Source organism: Lissotriton helveticus, chromosome 5_1 (assembly GCF_964261635.1).
Source record: "Lissotriton helveticus chromosome 5_1, aLisHel1.1, whole genome shotgun sequence".
NCBI lineage: Eukaryota > Metazoa > Chordata > Amphibia > Caudata > Salamandridae > Lissotriton > Lissotriton helveticus.
In genome coordinates, this window is record NC_136065.1 from 1,054,800,191 (window position 1) to 1,054,815,732 (window position 15,542).

The 15,542-nt window shown below is 43.8% G+C and overlaps 1 long non-coding RNA gene across 1 annotated transcript; it reads right to left on the reverse strand.

Moving 5' to 3' along the window:
- Window positions 1–2,868: 2,868 nt before the first annotated feature.
- LOC144755099 (uncharacterized) lies at window positions 2,869–4,847 on the reverse strand. Its single transcript, XR_013594839.1, has 4 exons — window positions 4,801–4,847; window positions 4,548–4,695; window positions 3,814–3,935; window positions 2,869–2,940 (listed from the first exon to the last, which is right to left on the reverse strand). It is a non-coding gene; the product is annotated as an uncharacterized LOC144755099 (long non-coding RNA).
- Between the last annotated feature and the right edge of the window lie 10,695 nt (window positions 4,848–15,542).

The window sequence follows — 15,542 nt, forward strand, 5'->3', positions numbered from 1 at the left end:
CTGATCTGCGTTCTGTCGGCAAATGCTAAAGTCAATCTAGCCCTGTATGGGCTTCATCCCAATTCCCTGGGAAAGTTGCAGGATCCAATAAGTTAACTTAATGGGCTTACTCTATACACATAAACATCCTCAGAAAACAAGAATGGAGAAAGAAAACAAGAAGGTTCACAATCAATATATACATATCTACATCTTATTTACACATTTCACACAGATTCACTCCCATATGCTAAATGCCATATTACCAAGCTACTCATTCCCCTAGATGTATGGCTAGCTCCTCACTGCTATTGAGGCCCAGAGGTACCTTTGTTTGGAGATCCACTATAAATCTGGACTCCAATCTCCTCAATCTAAGGACTCTGTCGCCTCCTTGGGGATTCAATGGAACCTGGCCCAAGCAGAAGTAACTCAACAAATCTATGTTACGGTGATGTACTTTATCAAAGTGGCGTGCCACTAGGTACGCCTCATCACCCTTGGCTGTTGCTCTCATGTGCTCCAAGATTCTAATTTTGGCAGGGTGGATGGTGCTGCCTACGTAACGTAGGCCGCACGGGCACATGAGGCAATGTACCACATAAGGACTCGCACAAGTAAGGAATTTCCTTATGCTCCTCTTGGCCCCCATATTCGGAATGTCATATGTAAGAACCCCTTTGCTCCCCTTACAGGCTTTACATTTCCCACACTGAAAAAACCCTTGCATCTTACCAAAGGATGAGCTACGGTTCTCCATCTGATGGCTATGGACAAGATCGTTTTTAGTGACCTCGCCTTCCTGAAAGTCACTAGGGGGTTGGAAGGGAGGTCAGACCCTAACACACAATCCGTTCTCAGGATATAACAATTTCTTCTCATAATCCTTTTTAAATTCCCTGCATCACTGGAATAAGTAGTAATGAGACGAAATTTGCCTTCATTCTTATCAGAGATGCTACTCTCGTTAATGTTGGTCCCCTGTTGTAATAATGTTTCTCTCTTGAGGGCTTTCGCTCTTGAATAAGCCTGATCTAGGACTTGGTTGCTGTAGCCTCTTGTTCTGTATATAGACCCCGGGGGATGTGGTCCCCGGGGAGAATAAAAATTAGTGGTAGGTGGTAATTTTTTTTTATGGTAAAATTAGGAGTTTTTAAGTTTTGTAATGTCGACAATTAAATAGCGACAAAGTATTTAGTGAAGCCCACACTGTAAAGCATTTCCCAAATTGTGAAACAGCAGTGTCTGATTGGGATTGATAAAGAATTGCCCATTGTTGAGTACAGAGTAGGCAAGTTGTACATGGGGTTTTGTAATGCCATTGACTGCTGCTCGTGCACTCTCTTGAGGTTAATTCTAAGAGTTGTGTACTCCTTTAGCTCCTATTGTAGACAGCGCTCCGTCGTCTTTGTTTGGTTTCCTCTCTGTCATGTAGAGGCCCCTGGGTAAATATGATGGCTTATCTACAGTCAGCACATCTGAAAAGGTAGAAGAGCTGGTAAAGAGTCAGCTAGGGTATTCCACTTCCAGTCATAAACACCATTGTTTTCTTAGTAAAACTTTGAGCCCCGGCACTTATTCTTTTATAAATTAAGTACAGTCTTAATGTCACATGTGAATTGGTTGTGGAAGGGTACAGAGACGTTTTGCAGTCTAGCAGAGCGCCACCTTCCCGGGTATTATTTAGTAATTCTTCAAGGGCAAATTAAGTCCGGGGATCATCATACTATTATTCAAATATGCAGGGTGTGTCTCGGCAGTCACTGAAGCCTCGGTGGTGCTAGGCAGTGCCTTATTAGTTATGGAATCACACGGGCAGTACTTATGGTGTTATAAAGTGATACACTCATGGAACTCTTGGACATGTATAATTACCCAGGATTTATGCGCGTAACAGTTACTTATATTATTTTTTGTAGGTGCACTGTAATGTTAAATAATATTGATTTTAAAATGTTCTATAAACAGATGATTATCACTATAAATAATAGTCAAGTGTTGTCAGAAAAAGAAGACGTATACACTCAGTTTTTCTTTTTTAAAGTAACCTTTATTAAAACATAAATCAATAAAAATGTAACTTCAACAGAACAATATATTTTAAAAAAACGTGGGTTGGACTCCAGTGGAAGCAGCGTAGGTAACCTGCAAGACAAAAATAAAATATAAGTATGTCTACTATGTGGAAGAGGTAAAGAAAGCTATGTCGAATTAAAGGACCATAGTGAAAATGTAAGGGAGGGGCAGTGGGTGGAAGTGAGAAGGGGAGGGAGAGTTAAAAGAGTGGAAGCAGGAGGAGATAGAGCGTCGGCCTATTGCACTCAATCCTTGTGTTTACTGTCCATCACTCGTTTGTCTATGATGCAGGGATCTGCGAGATAGAGTGTGGTTTAAGAAGTCCTCAAAATAAATGCATGAAGCCAGATATTTTGGGCCATATTAAGAAGGAAGGGCGATAATATTATCGCAGTTTTAGCGGCAGGAAACTCATAATATGGTGTTGTGAATTCTCTTAGAAGCTCATGTTTTGGTGTGAGCCTGGAATTCTATGGGAATTCACAAGTGCATATTATCAACTCTTTATCGTCGCTTTAGCAGCAGTTTCCTGTCGCTAAAGTGGTGATAATGTTATCGCCGTTGTTTGATAATATAGTCCTACATTATTACTTACTGGAAAATCACTTGTATGCACCTGTGCACCCACAGTGCTGCACCCCAGGCCCTACCCCGCAATGTGCTCAATTGTAGGTCTTGCACACTGAGGCTTCACAGCTCACCTGCCACCACTGGTGTCCCACGACGTGTTGGTGCAAGCTCCGAGACCGGGGTAAATTTGTATAGAAGAGCAGGTCTCCACAATGGAACAGTCTCTCGATAGTGCAACTGTAGGTGTTAGAGTGCTCAGGGCATCATTGTGGGCGAGAGTTGCCGCTCAGCCCCTTTCAACCAATGAATGATTTTCTGTAAAGAGAGAAATAATGTAATGGTGGAAACGTTTGGCGGTAAATGAATGTTTATTTTAAACTTGATAGAAAATAGGAGTTGAGTGCATCCTTCATTTTTGAAGTACGATCAAGCGTTAGTGGTAATCGTGGTTGAAAGAGGAGTTGGAGTTCACAAGAAAACACAAGGTTAAATAATAATATATTATGGTATTGTTTATATACATAGGAATAGAGCGTATGCTAGAAGCTTAATGTTTGCATGTAATGCAGTGGCAGGAGCCTATGTGCATGTACACTCAGTAAGGAGCTAACTAAAGGGTCCTAAAAGCCAACATCACGTGTCTGTAGAGCAGCGCTTGTTGCTGGCTGAGGTCTATAGTACGGTCCAGTAGGTCTTTAAAATTAGTTTGATGTCATTGAATGAGGTGAGAGATTACATCATTATGGACGACAAGATCGCTTTTTCTCACATGCACACTCAGGGTAGTGCACCCCACCCCTCCCGCAGAATCACCCTCAACAGGAGTCTGTAGGGCAGCGCTGCCCGTAGGCTTAGGCCTACCTTATGGTACAGATGGTATTTAAAATGAGACAGAGATGTGACTGAAAGAGGTAAAAAATCACAAATTAACATAACACTTGGCAATATTGCTTATTCGCACATGTGCAGTGTGCCTGGTGGATCCCGCCCCTCTCGTAGGCCCGCGCTGAGAGGTTTCTGTAGGGAAGTGCCCGCTGGCTCAGATCTACCGTATGGTCCAGCAGGTCTTTAAAATGATTCAGAGATGAGCCAGAATGAGGTGAGAGATCACGTCATTATGCAGGACAATATCGTTTGTTCGCACCGTGTTTAATTGGAGGCCTTGTGCACCTAGGCCGCTCTTCTTACCTGTTGCAAAGACTGCATTTAGCAGAGCTCACAACTTGAATTCTGCTTTGGATCTATAATGCAGACAGCGTTGAATTCAGCCTTTATTTATTAATCTGCACTGTGGACAGCAGGGTTCATACCTTGAATGAGATAGAGAAACAGTGTGAGAGAGAGGAAGAGAGACAGAGAGAGAAAGAGTGAAGAGAGGTAGAGAGAAAAGAATGAGAGAGAGAGAGTGAGAGAGAGAGAGAGGGGAAGAGAGAAAGAAAGACATTGAAAGTGTGAGAGAGAGAAAGGAATAGATGGAGCAGGAGAGGGAGTGTTGACACTGGAGAAAATCTTCAAGTTTATTGATCTGAAAGATAGTATACAATTAGTAATTGCAGAGTACATACAACTGCACACGTATATTTCTGCGTTACGCCTCTGCACACCCAGACTGCTGTATTCCATCAACTCCCACTGAAAGGAGGTGTCTGTGCACTCTTTTCCCCCCAGGGTGCTATACCCCATGCACTTCCACTACAAAGCGGTGAATTCTCATTACTGCGCACCCAGACTGCTGCACCCCATCCACTCCCAGTGTCCGGAGGTGAGTGCCTGTTCCTGCGCACCTAGACTGCTGCAACCTATCCACTCTCACTGCCCGGATGTGATTGTACATTACTTCACACTCAGGTTGCTGCACACTATCCACTCTCACTGCCCAGAGGTGACTTCTCGCTGCTGCGGAAAGAAGCTTCTCTGCTCACCTTGTGCCACCAGCGTGTTTCAAAGAGGGTCCACCACGTGCCGAAGCAACCTTCTCAGGCATTGTTAGGATGGCCACGCATGATCGCAGATTCCACAGATGTTGAGTTCTGGTGGTGTTGGGGGGGACGCCAATTCGTGAAACACATCCTGTTAGTTAAAAAGGAAGATAAGATTGTGCGTCATTCCTTCATCAAAGGAGAGAGGAAGAGAGAGAGTGAGAGAGTGACACTGTAGAGAATATTCGCAGCTCACCTTTCTGTCACCGGTGTGTCTCACCACGTGCTGGGACATAGTGCACCCTGAAGTTCCACATGTAAAAGATAGTAGAGAATTAGTATTTGTAGAAAAGTCCAGTATGCAGGAATGAAAAGACAGAGACAGTAATTCTGTTGAAATGAATTGATCCTCAGAACATGTCTTGTATGCAACAAATTTAAAGCAAGAATGACTGAACAGCCGTTAATTTCTACTTCTCAACTTTCTCATATTTAAAACATAACATTCCGAAAGCGACGCGAAGCAGCCACGAGCTGTGATACGAATGTCACGCTCGTGTCTACATACTTTGATGCTCGCAACACACCATACCTCCTTAAAAACAAACATTTGCAATGCAATAGGTCTTGTATTATGAAAGTTTGAGCTATTGGCATTGCTAAATAATGCAACACCAATAGTTGAAACTTTAGTAATGTGAAACCTATTACATTGCAAATGCTTGTTCTATTGTATAGTTGAACTTAAAGTGATATAGCAGAAACCATTATGTATGACACAGATTCTTTAACAGGAATAACACGAAGGAAGATGTTATGATTGGTAATTGCCACTATCTTAATGTGGAGTAGAATAACACCACCCTCTCACACCCCTGCCCTCCTCCATTAAAAACACAACCATCTGCATGGTTCCAGCTTTTTTAATTGGCTTTGATTTATCAACAATTAGTAGAAGTAGTAATGTTTTTCATCCGGTTATAGAAAACAAGTGGTGCGCAGCCATACACATGGTTTCAATCATCACGCACGTGTCTGGGCATGATAATTGAACCTGCATGTCGTATTGGAGTCTATTAGGCACAGAAAGCGCGTAATAGACACCAATAGGACATGGGCGGAGCAATGCGCCCGCCTCTGGCCAATTGTGTGCAGTCTTTTAGAATAAGTCGCACGCAAAGGCCAATGGGAAGCACGGAAGGAAATTGACACGCATGACTGTGTGCGATTCGTAGGTTAGGTTAATATTGCCGTTTTTTTCACTTACAAAATGTCTCGCGCTGCGTGAGCAGTGCTGTGCACTACAACGAAGGCACGAGCTATACTGCACACAGCAACGCAGGTGCGAGTCCTAAAAGGATTGTTAAAGGAAAGGTTGTCAAATTAAGATGGTAAATTTAAGGGTACATAATATAAAAAAATAAATACTCCTCTACTGTGCTACACACGTGGGAGCAACGGACATTTGACCGACTATTAAATCTTGCCTGCTATTGGAAAAAAATATCTAAATGCAATAAGACAGGGTATATAGGACTGCGTACGGTTACATCAATGTGTCGCCATTTTGCATCCAGTCTGCTGCACCCCATCTACTCCCTCCGGTGCGCACCCAGGCGTCACTGCTCGCCTTTTCGTGGACAGGGCACCTTCTACTTCATGCAGTCCCGCTCTGCCACCGAAGTCTCACATTTTGTGCTGAATCTTGATATCACTATGGCAAAGGACATACTTGTGCACCCATCATCATTGCAGGTTGTTCACCAGCTCAGTCATTGCGGTACCACTAACTCAGTGACCAAAGAGGCCACGCACGTGGTAGTGGGCCCCCCTGTTTGATGGTTCAGGCCTACATGATGCGTCCAAACCACGAGGATGGGCCATCACAGCGCTTGTGATGGGAGCAACTCCCCATAAAAATGGTGTAGAGCACGTGCGCCCGGTCTTTTTTATTGGTAGGGTCACGTGTCTTGTGACGCCTATGCTGGATGGGTGTGGTGTGGGTGTATACCAGCCATGAGGGAGTGTGTGTGTGTGCCGTTCTGACAACTAGACCTTGAACTAGCAAATCACTACATTGAAAATCTGGGCCATGTAGCGTTGTTGTATTTTCCTGTAAGCGTAAGCGGAGTGGGCTGGCCTGACGTATGACAGTGCTGTGCGACGCTGTGAATAATGACTCTGGAGCTATGGGCGTGGCTCCATCGTGAGCTATATGAGAAATCAACTGATTCGGGTGTCTGTGTTGTAGTGCTGCCGTCACCCGGGTCTTAACCGCAAATGTGTCATTATGTCTGTGAAGTCCCACAACATAGAAGGTACGGGGTATCACTGACCCTATATTTATCCATAGTTCCATACATAGCAGAAGGTGGACATGACGCATTTCTGCGAATATGAATGTTTGTTGTACATTCAGTGGAGTGTTATAGCTGAAGTAATACAGGGCTAGGAAAGTTTTAGGTTGCAGTTTTTGGCACATGAAGGGCAGCTAATATATTTACTTATGTGGTCATTCGGGTATACTGTCGAACTTGGTTCTGGAAATCAGTGTTTGAGCCTCGGCGTCGCGTCCACATCCTGTTATTGTAGGCAAATCACGTAATCTCTGTGTGCCTGAAAATGTACTGTAAATTCGGTGCGTATGTAAACCGCTGAAATAGTTTTGGGTCTACTTCGTGCTATATAAATATGCTACAAAAAAAAAACTCCAGCTATCGCAAACACTTATTTACTATACACTTTGGTTGCAGTACTCTAATGATCCAGTCTCTATGTTCATACTTGTAGAATGAGTGAGGGAAAGTTACATAACCGAAGTTTTTCCTACTGCCAGAGGTAAGATGGTTGCATACACTGTTTACAGCAAAATGTAATGTGGTACGACCCAGGAGCGGCATTTTATAAACATAATGAATACACAGACACAGATAGATAGTTGAACTGGGTACATGCATGTGTGCTCGACTCCATCTTATTACCAGGGTTACATGTCTAATGATGTCTGTGCTGGGTGAATGTGGGGTGAGTGTAAGCCTGCCCTCTGGAAAATGTTTCGTTGGTAACAAGTACAATAGTAATCATCATATCATACACAGATATTCCATCATAAACGGTTTATGACTTGTGCTGCACAAAGCTAGGAGCACTACATGTGAAATAATACACAACAGATTCTATCGTAAAGAGTTCATGACTTGTGGTGCGCTGAGGTAGGGGCGGCTTGTGTGGAGCTTGCGATGATGCGTGGTGCGGGCAGGCTGCACTGGTAGCAATGTCTTTTGCCTACTGATTTTTGCCTTAATAAGGCCACGTGGCAATTATTTATGGTGCACTGAGTTAGTGATACGTCTGGTGCTCAGCGTGCACGCAACATGCGACGATGCGTGATCCGAGCGGGCTGCACTGGAAGCATTGTTTGTTGCCTACTGGACTGCAACATTTGTAATCGCGATTCAAATAAAAGATGAAACATGTATGGAATACATTGTCGAAATATGTAGGTTTCAGAGACATGATAGTTCAAATTGTGAGCTGTGCTGTCCGCAGTGTAGACTGCCATTCAGTGTTCCTTTGGACTTGCAGGATGAATTTGGTTATTGTACTAAACCTATAGCTGATGTAAAAGAAGTTCTTGAAGGAAGGATACTAAAGGGATATTGTGTAGGTTTGAGGGGCGTTATACTTAGTTTGGTGCTGCACTCTGCAAATAACAAATGAAGAGTCAATTTAATTGTGAGCTCTGATGACCACAGTGTATGCAGCGGATAGCAAGGGCCCACGACCACGTGGCGTTAAGTAGAGCTGCACAGTATTGGTAATTTAGAGGGTGTGCAGCTAGCGATGATAAGTAGTGCACTGAGTTAGTGGCACCTGAAGCAAGGTTCTGTGGAGCCTGCGATGATGCGTTGTCCAGGCAGGCCGCACTAGTAGCAATGTTTTTTGCCTTGTGAATTCTGCCTTAATAAGGCCAAGTGGCGATGATTTATGGTGCCCTGAGTTAGTAGTACCTTCGGCACTTAACGTGTGCGTACCCTGCGATGATGTATGGTCCGGGGGTGGGGCGGGGGGGAGGGGGGCTGTACTCGAACTAATGTCTTTTGTCTATTGAATTCTGTATCAATTCGATTTTCGAGTGGTAGTATGAATTATTGCTGACATAAACTGTTCACTCTTCTTTCAATGATTTATGGTGCACTGAGTTAGTAGTACCTTTGGCGCTGAGCTTGTACGTACCCTGCGATGATGCGTGGTCCGGGGGGCCACACTGGTAGCAATGTTTTTTGTTTTGTGAATTCTACCTTAATAAGACCACGTGGCGATGATTTATGATGCACTGAGTTAGTGGTACCTCTGGCGCTAAGTGTGTGCGCACCCTGCGGTGATGCGTGGTCCAGGCAGGCCACACTGGGAGCAATGTCTTCTGTCTAAAGAATTGTGCCTTAATAAGCCCACGTGGCGATGACTTGTGGTGCAGTGAGTTAGTGGTACCTGAAGAACTGAGTGTGTGTGCACCCTGCGATGATGCGTGGTACTGGTGGGCCGCACTGGTACAATGTGTCTTGGCTACTGTACTGCACAGACATCGAGGAATACTTTTTGTTTCATCCTTTAACAAAATCTGAGGCCATAGATTACAATTGTCTCTGCATTAAAAAAATCAAGGCTGAATTCCATGCTTTCCGTAGTGTAGATCCAAAGCTGAATTCAAGTTGTGAACCCTACTATCTACAGTGTAGATCGAAGGCAGAAGTCAGCACAGACATCTAAGAATACTTTTTGTCACACCCTTTAACAAAATCTGAGGACATAGAGTACAATTGTCTCTGCATTAAATAAAGCAAGGCTAAATTCCATGCTGTCCGTAGTATAGATCCCAATCTGAATTCAAGTTGTGAACCCTGTTGTCCGCAGTGTAAATCGAAGGCCGTAGTCAGCACAGACATCGAAGAATACTTTTTGTCACATCCTTTAACAAAATCTGAGGACATAGAGTACAATTGTCTCTACATTAAATAAAGCAAGGCTAAATTCCATGCTGTCCGTAGTATAGATCCCAATCTGAATTCAAGTTGTGAACCCTGCTGTCCGCAGTGTAAATCGAAGGCCGTAGTCAGCACAGACATCGAAGAATACTTTTTGTCACATCCTTTAACAAAATCTGAGGACATAGAGTACAATTGTCCCTGCATTAAATAAAGCAAGGCTAAATTCCATGCTGTCCGTAGTATAGATCCCAATCTGAATTCAAGTTGTGAACCCTGCTGTCCGCAGTGTGGATCGAAGGCAGTAGTCAGCACAGACATCGAAGAATACTTTTTGTCACATCCTTTAACAAAATCGGAGGACATAGAGTACAATTGTCTCTGCATTAAATAAAGCAAGGCTAAATTCCATGCTGTCCTTAGTATAGATCCCAATCTGAATTCAAGTTGTGAACCCTGCTGTCCACAGTGTAGATCGAAGGCAGTAGTCAGCACAGACATCGAAGAATACTTTTTGTCACATCCTTTAACAAAATCTGAGGACATAGAGTACAATTGTCTCTGCATTAAATAAAGCAAGGCTGAATTCCATGCTGTCCGTAGTGTAGATCCAAAGCTAAATTCAAGGTGTGAACCCTGCTGTCCGGCAGTGTAGATCGAAGGCAGTAGTTGGTACAGACATAAGTCTGTGGGGCTGTGGCGCTGAGTTTGCAATGGGCCTGTATTGAGGAGGCACGTGGTCATGGCGGCAGCCACGTGGCAGGGTGAGGACCATCGCTGTGGTAGAGTCTTTTGTCTTCGCACAAGTGAACCATGCCCAAGGCGTGGCCTCTATATTTATACTCCTACGCTGGAGTTGCATACGTTGGACCAGCCCACTCCCCTTCTGCTTCAAGGGGGGGGGGCAACACAGCTACATGATCGAAATATTCCCCAGTGTCTGAGATAATATGGTTGCGTCCACTGTGCAATACACTACACGTATCACTACTATATCTCCACATGGAAACGTTTTTTCTTTGTATAGTGAGTTGCGTATAGCATATCACGGTACACTTGGGATTGTGTAAATTATTGTTGATGTGCGAGTTCCCTCCCTTATACATAGTTGGTTGTCACATCTCTGAACATTCAGCTAGTGTGCGGTGGAGGGGATATGGTATTTTGGAAAGGTCCGTTGTCCTGTTTTGGGCTGCCTCTGAGGTAGTAGGGGGTAGGGGTCCGAGGGGGTGGTTGTGGTGGCGCTGGTTGTTGTGATTTTGTTGGGTGTCGGAAGTGCATTATAAGTACCTCTATCACATATTCGTATTTAAATATGGGTGTGTGTTGGATGTATTTCACGTAGTAGATAGTCAATCTCCTTACACCAGTTAAATGTTGATGTTAATTTATTACTGGTAAGTGGAGCTATTGCCTGTTTTTTTAGGTAGCATTGCAGATTTGGCTAGTTGTTGAAAATATGGGGAAGTGGTGTTTTTGTGGTTTTTTTCTACGGGAACGCCTAGTTTGTATATCATTAACGTTAGTTGTGGTTCTGGTTTGTGGCAATTTTGTTGGTGGAAGGAATCAATTGAAGAGTGGTAATATTTGCAGTTTTTACTAGTTTGAGAATGGGATGATAATTGAAAAAGATAGAAAAAAACAGATATGCTTAAGGAACAATATAATTAGAAATTAGCATTTAAAAAACCTTTGAAATTCACTGAAAAAATCATAGGTTTCAGGTATGTTATACTTAGGAATTATCATTTAAAAAAACCTTTGAAATTCACTGAAAAAATCATAGGTTTCAGGTATGTTACAGTTAGGAATTAGCATTTAAAAAACCTTAGAAATTCACTGAAAAAACATAGGTTTCAGGGGTGTTATAGTTATCTGGACATTTCACTCATACAAAACCATTGACATTCCTCTGTTATAGTTAGTTGTACTAACTGTAACTCGCGCACCCGCAATCCACTGCTGATGATGTCACATATTACATCATTCATGACATGGTCAGTGACATCACTGATGACATCGCAAATGACATCACTGATGACATCACTGATGACATTATCCATGTGATAATTTCATGCATCTTCTCACACCCTAATATAACTTTTGATACACCCACTCTAAATTACAGACTGCCATTCTCGAAACCATAGACAGCAGTGCATTGCGGGTGCGCGAGTTATAGTTAGCTGAACTAACTATAACAGGGGAATTTCTATGGTTTTGTACAAGTGAAATGTTCAACTAACTATAACGCCCCTGAAACCTATATTTTTTTCAGTGAATTTCAAAGGTTTTTTAATTGCTAATTTCTAACTACACGTGCCCCGCCCCCTCCCTTTACCACTTTGCAAACGCATTTTAAGTTGGGGGATTAAGTTCCCTTGTATCCTGAGCGTCCCTGGGGTCCAACTAGCCCACCAGGTACCTCCTAGTAAGCGCCACAGAGCCTCGTTGCAGAGAGGTGTAAAAAGGGATGTGGCCTGAGCAACCTCTCCACAACGCAGGCCTCTGGCACTTCTTGGAGGTACCTGGTGGGCTAGTTGGCCCTCAGGCGCCCTCAGGATTGAAGGGGAATTAATTCCCCAACTTAAACCGCGCCACAGGGCGTGTTTGCACACATGTCACCTCAGGCCCCACCCCTCCCTTCACCACTGTGCAAACGCTTTGTGGCTCCCCCACCTAGGGGCTAAATAATAACGAAGCACGGGAGCCTGCGTATCGTTTTCTTTTTTCCGGCCGAAATTCACGCTTGGTGCACGAATCTCGACGATTTTATTTTAATGCTTTTTTTGGCCCTGGGGGTCCTTGTGGAACCCCCTGAGCAGGCCTAGGGGGTCAGGGTGTTTCTACCCTTCCCCCTTTTCTTTTTTTCCACCTTTGTTTCCTCTGTTTTCTTGTGCTTCGGTTACCGAGTCACAAAATCGCTGCCAACACTTACTGGTTTGGAGTGTTGATAGCCAAAGCCAATTAGAATAAAGCTCATGGTCGGGAGGGTGCGCGGATCCACAGCGCCTCTAGATATCAAAACTTCATTTTTTTTCATTTTCTCAGCAACTACTACATGGATTTACACCATTTAAGAAATAGAGTTCTTTCTGAAACAAGGGCTACCTTTAAGCCAAATTTGGTGTAATTCCGTTCAGCAGTTCAAGCTGTAGCTGTGTCTAAAGTTTCCTATGGAAAATAACATGGAAAAAACACGTTTTAGGATCCCCCTTTTTTCTCGGCCCCTGCTCACCCAGAAGCTTTCAGGATAGGAGCTGACCAGAGCAGGCCACAAGTTTTGAAAATTTCGCGACAATTCGTCAACCGGCGCTAAAGTTATCGGGAAGACAAAAAACGCTTTTCCTGTGGAAACTAGGTTCTAACTATAACTACCTACCTGCGGCCGCCAGTAGGTAATATATATATATATATATATATATATATATATATATATATATATATATATATATATAGTTTATGTCATGCCAGTGATAACCCATTATTTTGAACATTTTTTAAATAAATGCACATTGCAACCTTCTTGTTACTACGGTACAGCACTTGGAAAAACTCTGGCTATTGTTGCATGTTGAAGTCCGACTCCGGGAGCTATTGCGAGCCAGACGCTCCGACTCGATCCGGCTGTCCGAATCAAGCATCGTACTAGCTCGGTTGTGAAACGTCTCCGTTGCGCGCCATGGGTCGCTTGTGACCGAGTCGTACGGAGCGGTTCGGACCCAGAAACGATTCGGACGTAGATTTCGCACTTGTTCGCATCACACTTCGACATCCGGACCCGTGTACGATTCGGACGGAATTCCAGCCTCCGAATCGGATCCGTTAATGCCGAACACAATTCGGTGCCCTTCCGACCGAGATCGGAATCGGGCCCTTAGAATGTTGTTGCTGTGACACAAATCTGCATAAAAGCTTCTGGTGAAGTTGCCCTAATCTCCAATATTCAGTATGACATGACAAACTTTTGTGGAGATCCATCTGAGGGCAGGGCGGCCAAATAAACAGGAGCTCATTTTTGAAACTTTCAATGTTAATTCTCACTGGAAACTTTAAAATTATGAAGTGTCAATGGATAAACTACTATTATATATATGACTGTTATTTGTGGATCCTGATTTCAAATCCTCCAAGTAAATTAAATTTGAGAAATTAACAAATCACAATGGATTTTTCTCTTCATCCAATGTGGAATTCTTGGATTCCTCTGGATTTTAGGATCTGGGCAATGTGCAGCGGTGGCTCCTCCGCTATGGTGGAGGAGCGTTGCACCCCCCAGCAGCCTCAAAACGCAGTATCGGATGGTGGGGGGGGGGTGCTGCGGGGCGGTGGGGTGAGGGGGGGCAGCAGGGTGGGGGTAGTAAACTACGGCATACGGTTGAACAGAGGTAAGTAAACAAATAAATAAATAATACACATTTCATTGCGTGTGCCGCATTGCCAAATGCGATGCAGCGCGCACAACTAAATTCATGTTATTTATTTATTTGTTTACATACCTCCATTGGGCCGTATTCCATAGTTTACTACCCCCACCCTGCTCCACCCCCGCCCTGCCTCACCGCCTCGCAGCACTCCCACCACCAGCCGCTACTGTCTAAACGTTATAAATAAAACCATAATCAAAGTGTTTATTATTGTTTTATTTTTCTTACCATAGCTGAGGCTTAGGGGTGAGCAGGGCACTGTTGTCAGTGCGCATGACGATTTGGCTGGATGTCTCAGACCGGCCAAATCGTCATTCTCAGAGAAGCTCTCTCCAACCCCAGCTGCATTGCCAGGTTAGAGAGAGCAAGCATAGGCTCACTGGCAGAGCAAACCCTTGGCGCTCAGGCCAATCCTGACACTGCTTTCAGCACCATGAAAGTAGCTTCAGGATTGGTTGCAGCGGATTCTGGGAGCCTGTGCTGGTGACGATGGAGCAGAAAAGCAGAGATGCGGTAAAGCGGCAGGTAAGTTATAATTTTTTTGTCTCTGTTTTGTTCGTCCTCCGTCTCCCCATCCACCACCAGTCCCCCCCACCCCCCCACTCCTCCACTCCACCTGACACAAGGCACTACTGACACAGACATTACTGGAACAATATGTTTTACTATTGGGGGGAGGGGGGTTATGGAATCATGCCAAGAACAGGGCAAAAAATAAAAAAGAATTGGTATTGAAGTTAATTGGCTCGCGTTATCGTCTTAAGAGGGAAGCAGGGGCAAATCTCCTGTATTGGGGCATCAGGTGCTGTGGCACAGGGGCCCAGAGCCCGGGCCAGGCTACTGAACCCTATTGTTGTATTTTATCATTCGAAAAACAGACAGGTGCCATTTCCTTCCTTGCACTAGGGCCCAAGACTCACTGCTTAGGCTACTGTGTGGCGGTCTCCCCTTTAACATGAGGTGGGCTATTGTATCTTTGTATATTATGTATGTATGGGATGTACCAGACAGGGTAAGGTGCTTAGTGTACACGTACTCTTACTTTTTTAACAGGTGGAGGATATTGTCCCTAATCCTTTCCATCAGACTTCTGTGCACAAAAAGCTTTAAAAAGGTATACATCATTTTCATTATTTCACATGCTAGAACATTCTTAAGGCTTCGTGGCACCATGAGTGAGTCACTTTCAGTTGTTACTACCAACAATGGCCGCATTCTGAGACTCTGAGTTTACAAAAACTTAAGTTTACAAAAACCAAACACATTCACGAATAAACGCGAATCTCCACAGTGAATGCGTTAACGTATTCAGCGAAATGTTTGCTTTTTGTTCCGACACAAATTTTCTTGAAAAGTTATTCATCGTACAATTTCTTCAGGTTTACTCCTTTCACAAAAAACAGGTAACCGACGCGGCGCCTCAAGGCACTAGGTTGCTATCAAAATACGTTATATTTTCTGTTCTTTTTTTATATTGGCCCAAAGGGTATACTCGAACTCGAGACCATATTGAAATAAAATTTACCTACCTGCTGTGTTCAGAAAAACTCAATTTTAACTCAAAATGTGCCAATGAAAGTACAATG